Genomic DNA, 15,085 nt, shown 5'->3' with positions numbered 1-15,085 from the left:
AAGGCAAAAAGTACTAAACGGAGGCAAAAAGTACTAAACAGAGGCAAAAAGTACTAAACAAAGGCAAACAGTACTAAACAGAGGCAAAAAGTACTAAACGGAGGCAAAAAGTACTAAACGGAGGCAAAAAGTACTATACGGAGGCAAAAAGTACTAAACAGAGGCAAAAAGTACTAAACAGAGGCAAAAAGTACTAAACAAAGGCAAACAGTACTAAACAGAGGCAAACAGTACTAAACAGAGGCAAAAAGTACTAAACGGAGGCAAAAAGTGATACAAGAATCAGTAGAAAAAGCGAAGCAAAGTAAAAGGAGGACACCCCAAGTAAACACAAATACGACTGTGATAAAGATAAGAAACAGAAGAAGAGACAGAGGACACAAAAGTGTGAGTATGGAGAAAAAACACACGGAGCAGGACAGAGGTGGGCAGGTGATTATTCAGTGACAGGGGTGACAGTCAGTGGTCTTGTCTTTGGGGGCAGCAAACAGAGCTTCTATTGTATACAACAATATCTTCTGCACTGCCAGATAGTTTATCATTTCATAGGGGACATTTTGGGTGAATGTCCTAGAAAGGGCCTGAATCTATATTGTCACCAAATACAAATATTCACACAGTGCAGCCTTGTTTCTACAGATCACCTGTCTGTCAGGCAAATTCCACCACATTTGCACCATTCAGAGATTATTTCCCCTGAGATACTGAAATTTGTGCCTATTTTATTTATTATTTATCTGCATTTCTTATTAAAATTAAATTCAAAATCAACATAAACTGCTCAAACATCTACTTATTTATAGGTGGGGACAAAAACACATAGAAGTTTCTTGTGCTACTTAGAATCTTGTTTTCCTGTTGTGAGGTTACATCTCAAAAGGGGCATTCAAAATGCAAAAATGTACAAATTCTAATTCCTAGAGCATTTCTTTTTAACACTATTTTGTAACCACAGAGAACTGCTGGTTCCTAGTGGACACAACTGGTGAGCCAATCAGCTGCAGCAGTTGCATGGCTAAGCTGTGCAATATGTCCCTATGAATTGTGCACAAACATACATTTCCAGTTAGTTTTTATATTTGTTTACACTGCTGTAACTTTACATTTTATCACACAAATTATTTTTTAACATTAAATTGCTGCTCTTTCATGTGTTTTAATGGTCAATCATATACTACTTACTTTGGGTAATTAAACAAGATTCACTGAGAAAAGACGGAGATTGTGAAACTATTTTATGAAACTATATGATACAATAGTAAATATAAAATGAACGCTTCTGTTGCTAGAGAGGGTTGGAACACATCCAATGTACCAAAGCCTTTTTACAAGCAAGTGGGTTAAAGGGCCATTATAGTGTTAAAATGATATGCTCCAATCCATTAGAGTATTTCATTTTAACACTAGCGACACTGTGGTGCTATGTATTCAACTCCTGCAAAAGGGTTCATCATATAGAAGTCCCACAGGGCAATGTTGGTCCCAAGCGAAAACTGCAACTGATCAGGCAGCTTGGTCGTGCAAGTAGAACTGGGGTCAGTGGCAGTCTCCTCTCAGGACCAGCAGTGCTCTGCAGGTCCCAAGTGGACTTTATATATGTGTTTAACTCCTTTGCGGGGGTTAAACACATAGCATTACAGAGTCGATCATGTTAAAATTAGATGTTCTAACAGTATTTTAGTGACAAGGCTGGTATTTCTAAGGTTCACGTTGATGTACAAAATAAAGCATAAATATAAAAATATAGGCCCTATCATTTTGAAACTTCTTCTGAGTGTGTTAACATCTAATTAATTACAAATGATAATTTAAAACCAGTCTGGTTTAGATTCTAAATTATGCTGTATAATTATTTATGCAAATGTCTGCTAATGAGCATGGCTGGTATTTTTTTTTATAAGTAAAGTGGTAGCCCTATCTGTGAGATTCTGTATCCCAGAGAGCGTTATTACTTTCTATGGGAGGCAGCGTTCATCTCTCTGGCACTTCCAGCGTCTGCCCTTTTTTGTTTTTTAGAAAATTCAACAAGCTCTGTCCCTGGGCTCGATGATATATTGTTTGCCAGCTCAAACCTTCTTTTTCTCGCTGACACTTGCAGGGCTGCCTCAGTGCAATGATCGTAAGAAAGGGGCAGTCCCTGCAAGTTGCGAGATGGCTCCTTTTAAAAGTAATGGAGCTCGCTGGATAGGGAAACTTCGCTCTTTAGTGCAAAGTTAGCAGGGAGCAGGGAGAGCACTTTAAAATTAAAATCCTGCAGCCAATATAACTAACATTACGCTGCTTTCTGCTTATAGCATCTTACATTCGCCTATATTTTAGTATGCACTTGTTTTTCTATTGGGGTTATAAGTGTTCGTATTGTTTTCACAAAAACTCGCCACCTTTTAGTTGGCAAAAAAAACGGTGATATCTTCAGTGTGAAAATCTTTATAGAATTACGCTGGGATTAGTGAGCCCATTTTACGAAAAAACAACAATTACGCTTTGCATTTTGTATTTATAAATTCAAATTTCTGTGTGATTTTTGCACATTCAGTGTACTAGTACTACAATTACGATTTACGCTGTGAATATTTAATTTGATTTATTCCTGTGTAAATTAGATACTAATTTTACGTTTTTGTTAACATATGATTTTTGTTGAAGAATTTTGTTACGATTTTTGATGCACCTTAACAATATAATTTTTCCCTGCTTATTTTTGTGTGAATGATTCAAATATTTGTTTTGTATAATGTTTAAAATATGAATTTTGTTGTGCACATATCATATGAAAATGCAGTATATGCCCCTTAGAGAGACACCCTGTTTTCAGGGTAAAAAATGGCTTTAGATTATTCCACCAGGGAAAGAGAAGGACTGGCGAGCATTCATTAATAATCTCACCAGCCCAGAGAGCTTTGAATCATTGAGCCCCCTGTGAATTCTAGACTATAATATCTGTGCAAACCAGAGACTTTCTGACCATAAGGGCCTTAGATCTTTTATTTAAAGGACCACTAAATAAAGTAGAATTGAATAATTTCTAAATACACAACAAAAAGAAAATTTGATAGCACTTATGTTGAATTTGAAATAACCAGTTGAATATATTCTGGTACATTTCAAAGTTAATATAATTTGGCTACCTTTATCATGTGACAGTTATCGACCAATCACAAAATGCATATATATTTATATACGGAACACTTCTGCACATGCTCAGTAGGAGTTGGAGTCTGAAAGTGTACATATAAAAATGTGGACATTTTGATAATGGAAGTATATTAGAAAGTGTTTTGTTTAATTATCTGAATCATGAAACTTTAATTTTGTCTTTAGTAGCCCTTTTAACTGATGCCACACTGGTGTTAATTTTCACCTCTTGTCTCCTCCTTTGTTCCCTATTCTTTCTCTCCTAATTCTTCCTCCACACCCCCTACACCAATGGTTCTCAAACCAAGTGACCTCAAGGCCCAGTACATTTTAGCCAGATGTCTCCAGGGGACGGTAGTTATAAATAAATATATATATATTGTATACTTTTATTGATGTCAGTGGGATGGTTTGAGTCACCTGCGGTGTCCAGGTCCAGTCCTATCTGCTCCTTGTTCCGCACTCCATGTCCTACCACTGAACTGCTGCTACATACACCATGCGCAGCAGAACACTGACAGGCATTCCTGGTATTCCTTATGTGTGGAGCAGCAGGCCTGTCAGATCACGCAGGGGGGACATGTCAGGTCGGGGCCCACCAGCACAGCCACCATAGCCCGGTACTGGGCCGCAGCCAGGCTGTTAAGGAACCAGGCCCTACACCCTTTGAATCTCTCCTCATACTATTTTGTGTGCTTTCTTCTCTCAATGCTTCACTTTCTGCAGCTAGTTTCATTGCATGTTTCATTTACTGCCCTTCAGCTTCTCTATATCATTCTTTGGCCTTTCCTCTACCTTCTCTATTTCCTCCCATTTGTTTCTAACCCCCTTCTCTCCTTACTTCTGTGCATTTGTTCCTCTGCTTTTTTTTCTTTCCTTTCCTCATTGCCTCTCCCCCCCTCTCTGACCTTTATTTGGTGCATTCCTCAGCAACTTCTCACACCCTATGAGTTTTTGCACAGAAGGTGCTATTATGTAATAGTTTATTATGGGATTGTCTCTCAGTAATTACTGGTTTAGGTCACTTGATTTCAAATTTCACTAATTAATGTTCTTCAGAGTCTATCAGAGGGTTTTTGGAATTTGTGCAGAGTGATTAGCACATCATTTACTGCTTGAGAAAAAAGCAGGGTTTGCACTTTTACATTTTTTTAGAATTTATGTTTCATTAAATTACCTAGCAATAAAATCTCTTGAACATTATAGTTTGTGTTGCAGTCCCACATAAAATAAGCATCAACATAAATTAATGATAAAGAAAATGTATCATACTTGCAAGAAGAAAAAGCTTAGACAATATAGGGCTATATTATAAGTGGTGTGCTACCTATTGCCTGCAACAAATAAGGGGTATATAGCGGCTATTTGCGCAGGGCGGAAGTAGTAATACGTATTACGTGTGTTCGCTTGAGCGTAATTTAATTTAACGCACGCATATATATATATATTCTATGTGAAGAACATTGGAATATGAAATATGAAATATTTCATGTTGAGTTAGCGCACTTGAGTAAACCCAATCAAGTTAAAGCACGAGTAAGGGTGTTATGTCTTTTTTCACTTTTCGTGCTCCATTAAAGTCTATGGGTAAATATATAAACACATTTGCGATATTCAAAGTTTGGCTTCAGTTCCTGTGAACATTTTTTATTTTCAACTTGTAATACAAGCGCAAACTGATGTACACAAAAAACCTCCATCTAGTGAAGTTAATGCACAAGCAGGAGCACTAATTTGCTCTCTACTCGTAATCTAGCCCTTAGTAGGTAACTCTTCCTTAACAAACAATTAACCAGAATCAAATAGAAAAAGTAGATATATAGGGCTAGATTACAAGTGGAACGCTATTTAGCGCTTTCGCTATAGCGCTAATTGCGCTTGAAGTAAACGTTTTGCATGGGTCTGGTTACACTCGTATTATGAGTTGAAAGTAAAAAGTTATTGCATTCACGCTAACCTGATACGCGCAAAATGCCGAACTAACTTATCACACACACGATAACCTATTCCCCCATAGAAGTCAAGTGAGAAAAAAAACACCCTACCTGCACGCTAACCCAATCGCATATTCTCATGTGTGCTAAACTGACATAAAAATATGTATATTTCACATTCCAGTGTTCTGCACATAGCAGTTTATGTTCTATTTATTCATAAACACGTACTTCTATATATATATATCTGATGGTATTTTGGTACAATATTTATCTATACCTATATATATAGAAATATATATATGTATACAATGATTATATATAAAAATAGATATATAGTTACTACTAATATATATATGAATATCTATTTACAAATACTTACAGCATATTCTGCTATGTGCAGGACATTGGAATGTGAACTATTTACAGTAAATACACAGTATAACACTTTACTGAATATGAATATTACATAAATATGATTTTTCACGTTTTCATCTACTTAACTGCAAAGGGCTCCAATACACTTATATACATGTCTATATAAGTGTACATACGTATTTATGTGTTTAAATGTGTATATATGTCTGTAAATACATGCGTACACATATAAATACATGTCTATATAAGTGTACATACGTATTTATGTGTTTAAATGTGTATATATGTCTGTAAATACATGCGTACACATATAAATACATGTCTATATATGTGTACATATGTATTTATGTGTTTAAATGTGTATATATGTCTGTAAATACATACGTACACATATAAATGCATGTCTATATAAGTGTACATACGTATTTATGTGTTTAAATGTGTATATATGTGTAAATACATACGTACACATATAAATGCATGTCTATATAAGTGTACATACGTATTTATGTGTTTAAATGTGTATATATGTCTGTAAATACATACGTACACATATAAATACATGTCTATATAAGTGTACATACGTATTTATGTGTTTAAATGTGTATATATGTCTGTACATACATACGTACACATATAAATACATGTCTATATAAGTGTACATACGTATTTATGTGTTTAAATGTGTATATATGTCTGTAAATACATATGTACACATATAAATACATGTCTATATAAGCATACATACGTATTTATGTGTTTAAATGTGTATATATGTCTGTAAATACATACGTACACATATAAATACATGTCTATATAAGCGTACATACGTATTTATGTGTTTAAATGTGTATATATGTCTGTAAATACATATATACACATATAAATACATGTCTATGTTAAAGCCCTTTGCCTGACTTTGTTTTTCTAACACCGGAGGCCCTATATCTTTGAGCCCTTATAACTTTTTGTGCAATATTTTATTAGAATAATCTTTATTAGATGGCGTTGTTATTAGTGTAACTGTATGTTTAAATGTATTTTTCATGTGTTTTGTGATACTTTTTTGTTTTGCAAAAATGTGAACCAGAGTTCTGAGAACACACTAACCTGACGTGTATTAACTTCAATTGCACTCGAGCGATCCCCTTTCTTTTTCACTCGTATTTCAAGTTTAAAGGGACAGTCAAAACCAGAATTGTTGTTGTTTTAAAAGATAGAATTTTCCTTAATTACCTTTTCCCCAGTTTTGCATAACCAACACAGTTATAGTAATACACTTTTTACCTCTGTGATTACCTTGTATTTTAGCCTCTACAGATTTCCCCCTTATTTCAGTTCTTTTGACAGCCTTGCATTTTAGCCAATCAGTGCTCACTCCTCGGTAAATTCACATACATGAGCTCAATGTTATCTATACTAATATACTGAATTAATGCCCTCTAGTGGTGAAAAACTGACAAAATGCATTTAGAGTAGAGGCGGCCTTCAAGGTCTAAGAAATTAGCATATGAATCTCCTAGGTTTAGATTTCAACTAAGAATACCAAGAGATATGTATAGAGAGTGATGTGTGTACAGCACACACCACGCCCCTTAGGGGGCGCTTCCCTGATATCAACTATAGAGTGTCTTTAGTTGTATATTTAGTGTACAAGGACAAGCAACAGGATGGACAGGTGTCCCTGATAGAGGGAAATAGCAACACAAATAAAAAATGTATATAAAAGATCAGATGTATGGTGTCATAATAGTACAACAGTATAAAACATTAATAATAGCAAACAATATCAGTATCAATAATGACAATGGTTAAAAATAATAAAATAAAAAATAAAAACTTCCATGATTATTGTGAAAGTCTTAGTACCAAAAAATTGTAGATCCCAAACAGTAAGGCAGCACTCTGTCAAAGGATGGCTATCCTAAGGTATGATATCTAGAAGAGAATAAAAAACAGAGACGCCAACATGGCCTAATATCGCCCAAACAAGATATAAAATCAGCAATGAGAATGTGAATACTCACAAACAAAAAGCACCAGATGGTGCTAGTAGAGCAGGCTGGAAACTTAACAGTGATCCAGCGCTGTATTAATAAAGAATTTTAATTTTTTAATATACACTTGCTGTTTTTGGTCTATATTACTTTTTGTAATATCTCACAACTGTTCCTGGTGCATGCTGAGGATCGTTTGTACTATAGTCTACTGGGCGACGATTTGGTTCCAGTTTGCTGTATCTGCACCTGCTGGTGCCTACCCTCTAGTAAGTGCATTTGGTTGGAGCCAATCTTATCTCTGTCCTGACGATATTGGACCATGTTTGGTTTGTCTTCCTATACATATATAGGAACCTGAATACTGGACATCCAGAAGGATTAGGACTGTTCCTGTGCCAAGGTCTCAGTGCGCTGGATCACTGTTAAGTTTCCAGCCTGCTCTACTAGCACCATCGGGTGCTTGGGCGATATTAGGCCATGTTGGCGCCTCTATTTTTTATTCTCTTCAAGAATACCAAGAGAACAAAGCAAAATTGGTGATAAAAGTAAATTGGAAAGTTATTTAAAATGACAAGCCCTATTTGAATCATGAAAGTTTTTTTTTTTACTTGACTGTCCCTTTAAAGTAAACACCAGTGATAAACACCTTACTGTTTTATTGATGTTCACAGCTTCAAATCACATTCAAGGGATTTATTCCCAAAGCTTATACAAATATTTTTATTTAGAATCCATCTTCTCCACCCAATACAATTCTACTACCTTTTACTTAATGTAACTCAGATACTGCTCCTCTCCTTTTAAACAAACTTACGCCTAGATTACGAGTTTTGCGTTAGAGACTGTGCGGTGCTAACAAGCAGTTTATGCTCACCTCTCATTTACAGACATCGCTGGTATTACAGGTTTTTACAAACCCGGCGTTAGCCGCAAAAAAGTGAGCGTAGAGCAAAATTTAGCTCCACATCTTACCTCAATACCAGCACTGCTTACGTTAGCGGTGAACTGGTAAAACGTGCTTGTGCAACATTTCCCCATAGGAATCAATTGGGGAGAGCCAGCTGAAAAAAAACCTAACACCTTCAAAAAAGCAGCGTAAAGCTCCTAACGCAGCCCCATTGATTCCTATGGGGAAACACATTTTATGTCTACACCTAACACCCTAACATGAACCCCGAGTCTAAACACCCCTAATATTATAATTATTAACCCATAATCTGCCGTCCCCGACATCACGACACCTACATTATATTATTAACCCCTAATCTGCCGCTCCGGACACCGCCACCACCTACATTATACTTATGAACTATACCAACTTTGTGAAGGTACTAGCAGACAATATATTTGTTGTAGTAAAATGTAAATCACTTGGTGAGAACAACTCCACATAGGAATCCCACATTCGCGGATAACACCAAGTATATGCGGAATAAGTGTACACAATTATAGTACTGTAAATCACTAGGGCTTACCACACAGTAGATCACACCGACTGTTGAGAAAGTCTCTTCCACGCTGCCACGGTGAAAGCGTGTGGCTTGTTGTGTATACACAATGTTGTCGGTAGAAAAACACCTGTGCCGCCTAGGTAAATCACCTGCTACGTCACGCAGGTGAACTGCTTCTACTTCTCCGGTGCTGTTAGGGCTCTCCAATACCCCTATTCTTCCATCCAAGGACAAAACATCAATATCACACACTTTCACAGTACCGGTAAAGAAAGGCAGGGAGAGAAAGCATCCATTTAAAAGGTAGACTTTATTATACTTGCATTAAAATCGTACAAAGGCACAGCACACTGTCAGAATCCACGGCTGACGCGTTTCCTGCCTCACGGGCAGTTCATCAGAGCACAGGATAGAGCGCTAACACAGCTGTTAAATCTGGGATGTGTCACACATAAGAACCAATGAACATGTTCAAATGGAGACACACACATTAACTCCATGTTTACTTTATCCAACAGTATGTATAACAGTTAAAGATAAAAAACACACTCTTATTTAAAAATAAAGTTAAGACATTACTGGATCTTGGGACCATATCTTTAAATAGATTGCAAACAAATAAGTGTAGAAAAGTTTCACTTCACGTTTCCTAGCCTATAGCCAGTATCGCTGCTCATGTCAGCCGCAATGCAAGTAGTTTAATCAATATAAAAGTTAAATGCAAACTGACCATATAGAAAGCTATTGCAGGCAAACGAGCAGCACAGGACACTAAGCTAATTGCTACGAACTTTGCTCAACTAGACACCCAGTGGCGAAAGACATAATTGTAATCACAAAAGGTTTCAAAACAACTATTCTGAATCGTTCAATCTTTAACATTTGTTGAAGAACAAATAGTGAAAATTAAATTTCATTGATATCCCATTGCAAAATTATTATTCTCTTCCTCTGTATATGTATAGTAGAAATAGTGTTAATAGCCAATGAATGCAAATCAAGTATCTACCAACAAATATCAAGCAGAGCAGAATAACAATTGTCAATGACCTAAATTCCAGCATAACAGATCTAAATAACATTATAATCATGACAGACAGGATAAGGAAAATAAGCAACTAAAATAGTAACTCTGACTATCATACAGTATATAACCTAAGCCACATTTATCTATCAATGAAAAGTTTGACATCGCTGATTTTGTTTATACCTAGTGGACTTCCAGTCCTAAGTGTATAAATCCAAAATACTTCTCTTTTGCTAAGAGCTTTATATCTGTCTCCACCCCTCAATCCTAGTTTAACCTGTTCTATTCCTTGGAACCTGAAATGATTAAACTTATTATCATGATTGAAAAAATGTTTAGCCACCAGTGTTTTTGGTTCTTCCGCCTCAAGGGACAACAAATGTTCATCAGATGGATCAGGGAACATTTGTTGTCCCTTGAGGTGGAAGAACCAAAAACACCGGTGGCTAAACATTTTTTCAATCATGATAATAAGTTTAATCATTTCAGGTTCCAAGGAATAGAACAGGTTAAACTAGGATTGAGGGGTGGAGACAGATATAAAGCTCTTAGCAAAAGAGAAGTATTTTGGATTTATACACTTAGAACTGGAAGTCCACTAGGTATAAACAAAATCAGCGATGTCAAACTTTTCATTGATAGATAAATGTGGCTTAGGTTATATACTGTATGATAGTCAGAGTTACTATTTTAGTTGCTTATTTTTCTTATCCTGTCTGTCATGATTATAATGTTATTTAGATCTGTTATGCTGGAATTTAGGTCATTGACAATTGTTATTCTGCTCTGCTTGATATTTGTTGGTAGATTAGGCTGACCATATTGCCACTTTAAGAAGGAACACATATGAAAAATACATATGTGAGGGTTCTTATACAAAACCATTTCTTTAAACAGCCCTGAAAACAGCCCTGACATATGTATTTTTCATATGTGTCCCTTTTTAAAGCGGCAATATGGTCAGCCTATGGTAGATACTTGATTTGTATTCATTGGCTATTAACACTATTTCTACTATACATATACAGAGGAAGAGAATAATAATTTTGTAATGGGATATCAATGAAATTTAATTTTCACTATTTGTTCTTCAACAAATGTTAAAGATTGAACGATTCAGAATAGTTGTTTTGAAACCTTTTGTGATTACAATTATGTCTTTCGTCACTGGGTGTCTAGTTGAGCAAAGTTCGTAGCAATTAGCTTAGTGTCCTGTGCTGCTCGTTTGCCTGCAATAGCTTTCTATATGGTCAGTTTGCATTTAACTTTTATATTGATTAAACTACTTGCATTGCGGCTGACATGAGCAGCGATACTGGCTATAGGCTAGGAAACGTGAAGTGAAACTTTTCTACACTTATTTGTTTTCAATCTATTTAAAGATATGGTCCCAAGCTCCAGTAATGTCTTAACTTTTAAGAAAACTAACTTTGTTTTTAAATAAGAGTGTGTTTTTTATCTTTAACTGTTATACATACTGTTGGATAAAGTAAACATGGAGTTAATGTGTGTGTCTCCATTTGAACATGTTCATTGGTTCTTATGTGTGACACATCCCAGATTTAACAGCTGTGTTTAGCGCTCTATCCTGTGCTCTGATGAACTGCCCGTGAGGCAGGAAACGCGTCAGCCGTGGATTCTGACAGTGTGCTGTGCCTTTGTACGATTTTAATGCAAGTATAATAAAGTCTACCTTTTAAATGGATGCTTTCACTCCCTGCCTTTCTTTACCGGTACTGTGAAAGTGTGTGATATTTATACTTATGAACCCCTAATCTGCTGCCCCCAACATCGCAGACACCTACATTTTATTTATTAACCCCTAATCTGCCACTCAGTATGTCGCCGCAACTTACCTACATTTATTAACCCCTAATCTGCCACCCCCAACGTCGCCGCCACTATAATAAAGTTATTAACCCCTAAACCTAAGTCTAACCCTAACACCCCCTAACTTAAATATAATTACAATAAATCTAAATAAAATTACTATCATTAACTAAATAATTCCTATTTAAAACTAAATACTTACCTATAAAATAAACCCTAAGCTAGCTACAATATAACTAATAGTTACATTGTAGCTAGTTTAGGGTTTATTTTTATTTTACAGGCAACTTTGTATTTTTTTTTAACTAGGTACAATAGTTATTAAATAGTTATTAACTATTTAATAACTACCTAGTTAAAATAAAGACAAATATACCTGTAAAATAAAACCTAACCTAAGTTACAATTACACCTAACACTACACTATAATTAAATTAATTACCTAAATTAAATACAATTAATTGCAATTAAATAAAATTATCTAAAGTACGGAAAAAACCCCACTAAATTACAGAAAATAATAAAGAAATTACAAGATTTTTAAACTAATTACACCTACTCTAATCCCCCTAACAAAATAAAAAAGCCCCCCAAAATAAAAAAAGCCCTACCCTACACTAAATTACAAATAGTCCTTAAAAGGGCCTTTTGCGGGGCATTGCCCCAAAGTAATCAGCTCTTTTACCTGTAAAAAAAAAGTACAAATACCCCCCCAACATTAAAACCCACCACCCACACAACCAACCCTACTCTAAAACCCACCCAATCCCCCCTTAAAAAAACCTAACACTAACCCCTTGAAGATCACCTAACCGGGAGACGTCTTCACCCAAACGGGTAGAAGTGGTCCTCCAGACGGGCAGAAGTCTTCATCCAACCGGGCAGAAGTGGTCCTCCAGATGGGCAGAAGTCTTCATCCAGGTGGCATCTTCTATCTTCATCCATTCTGCCCGGTTGGATGAAGACTTCTGCCCGTCTGGAGGACCACTTCTGCTTGGTTGGGTGAAGACGTCTCCTGGTAAGGTGATCTTCAAGGGGTTAGTGTTAGGTTTGTTTAAGGGGGGATTGGGTGGGTTTTAGAGTAGGGTTGGTTGTGTGGGTGGTGGGTTTTAATGTTGGGGGAGTATTTGTACTTTTTTTTACAGGTAAAAGAGCTGATTACTTTGGGGCAATGCCCCGCATTTGTAATTTAGTGTAGGGTAGGGCTTTTTTATTTTGGGGGGCTTTTTTATTTTGTTAGGGGGATTAGAGCAAGTGTAATTAGTTTAAAAATCTTGTCATTTCTTTATTATTTTCTGTAATTTAGTGGGGGGGGTGTTCCCTACTTTAGATAATTTTATTTAATTGTATTTAATTTAGTTAATTTATTTAATTATAGTGTAGTGTTAGGTGTTAGTGTAACTTAGGTTAGGTTTTATTTTACAGGTAAATTTGTCTTTATTTTAACTAGGTAGTTATTAAATAGTTAATAACTATTTAATAACTATTGTACCTAGTTAAAATAAATACAAAGTTGCCTGTAAAATAAAAATAAACCCTAAGCTAGCTACAATGTAACTATTAGTTATATTGTAGCTAGCTTAGGGTTTATTTTATAGGTAAGTATTTAGTTTTAAATAGGAATTATTTAGTTAATGATAGTAATTTTATTTAGATTTATTGTAATTATATTTAAGTTAGGGGGGGTTAGGGTTAGACTTAGGTTTAGGGGTTAATACATTTAATATAGTGGCGGCGATGTTGGGGGCGGCAGATTAGGGGTTAATAAATTAGGTAGGTGACGGCGATGTTAGGGACGGCAGATTAGGGGTTAATAATATTTAACTAGTGTTTGCGATACGGGAGTGCGGCGGTTTAGGGTTTAATATGTTTAATATAGTAGCGGCGATGTCTGGTTCAGCAGATTAGGGGTTAAACATTTTATTTTAGTGTTTGCGATGGGGGGGCTCGGTTTAGGGGTTAATAGGTAGTTTAGTTTTATGTTAGTGTACTTTTTAGCACTTTAGTTAAGAGTTTTATGCTATGGCGTTGTACTGTAAAACTCTTAACTACTGACTTTAAAATGCGGTACCAGTCTTGACAGGAGAGGGTGTACCGCTCACTTTTGGTCAGACTCGTAATACCGGCACTATGCAAGTTCCATTGAAAATATAGGATACGCAATTGACGTAAGTGGAGTCTGGCCAAAAAAGTGAGCGGTACACCTGTACCTGCAAGACTCGTAATACCAGCGGGCATTAAAAAGCAGCGTTAGGACCTCTTAACGCTGCTTTTTAACCCTAACGCACAACTCATAATCTAGGCCTTAGTGTTTTCACAGAGTGTAACCAATTCATATGTTTCTAGCTCTTTGAAAGATGATTACAACACACCTACATATAGACATTTTATACAGAAAGATATCATTTTGATATAATTTTGTTGCAATATAATAAGAGAGGTACTCTAATCTATTTGTGCAGGTACAGTCTGTATACCACAAATGAGTTTTAAAGTGTATATGTCTTCCAAAGGGATCTATATGTTTTGTGCACAGTATGAAAATGTTACTATTAGAGATACAACAGTATATGTATATGGTGTATCAGTTGCTATAATTTGCGTGTACACAGGGGGATAATTGTTATCTTTCTATGGCCCCATAAAAACCCCTTAACTTGACTATAAATTCATAGAACAACATAAAATAATTACTGACCTTGTGCACAGCATAAATTTAAAAGTACACTTACACTCATAATAACACTATCTAATAAAAATTATTCTAAAAAAATATTGCACAAAAAAGTTATATAGGTGTTAGAAAAAAAGTCAGGCAAAGGGCTTTAACATAGAGCTACATATATATACGCATGTCTAAAGATATATATGTTTATATGTGTGTACATATGTATTTATGTATTTATATGTGTATATATGTATTTATGTATTTATATGTGTATATATGTATTTATATGTGTATATATGTATTTATATGTGTGTACATATGTATTTATGTATTTATATGTGTATATATGTATTTATGTATTTATATGTGTATATATGTATTTATATGTGTATATATGTATTTATATGTGTGTACATATGTATTTATGTATTTATATGTGTATATATGTATTTATGTATTTATATGTGTATATATGTATTTATATGTGTATATATGTATTTATATGTGTGTACATATGTATTTATGTATTTATATGTGTATATATGTATTTACAGACATATATACACACATTAATACATATGTACGCACATATTATAAACATTTGTCTGTAAGCCATATAGGATTCCTAACATAAAAGTATAACATATACAGTTACAAGGATT

General features: G+C 35.2%; 1 protein-coding gene across 2 annotated transcripts in view; it reads left to right on the top strand.

The window, feature by feature from the left end:
• USP2 (ubiquitin specific peptidase 2) overlaps window positions 1–15,085 on the top strand; it is a 121,556-nt gene that overhangs the window by 54,590 nt on the left and 51,881 nt on the right. The gene's annotated exons all lie outside the window — the stretch shown is intronic.

The sequence above is a fragment of the Bombina bombina genome, chromosome 8, assembly GCF_027579735.1.
Source record: "Bombina bombina isolate aBomBom1 chromosome 8, aBomBom1.pri, whole genome shotgun sequence".
In the NCBI taxonomy this organism is placed as follows: domain Eukaryota; kingdom Metazoa; phylum Chordata; class Amphibia; order Anura; family Bombinatoridae; genus Bombina; species Bombina bombina.
Note: the sequence above shows the minus strand (reverse complement) of the source record. Positions and strands in the feature narration are given on the sequence as shown.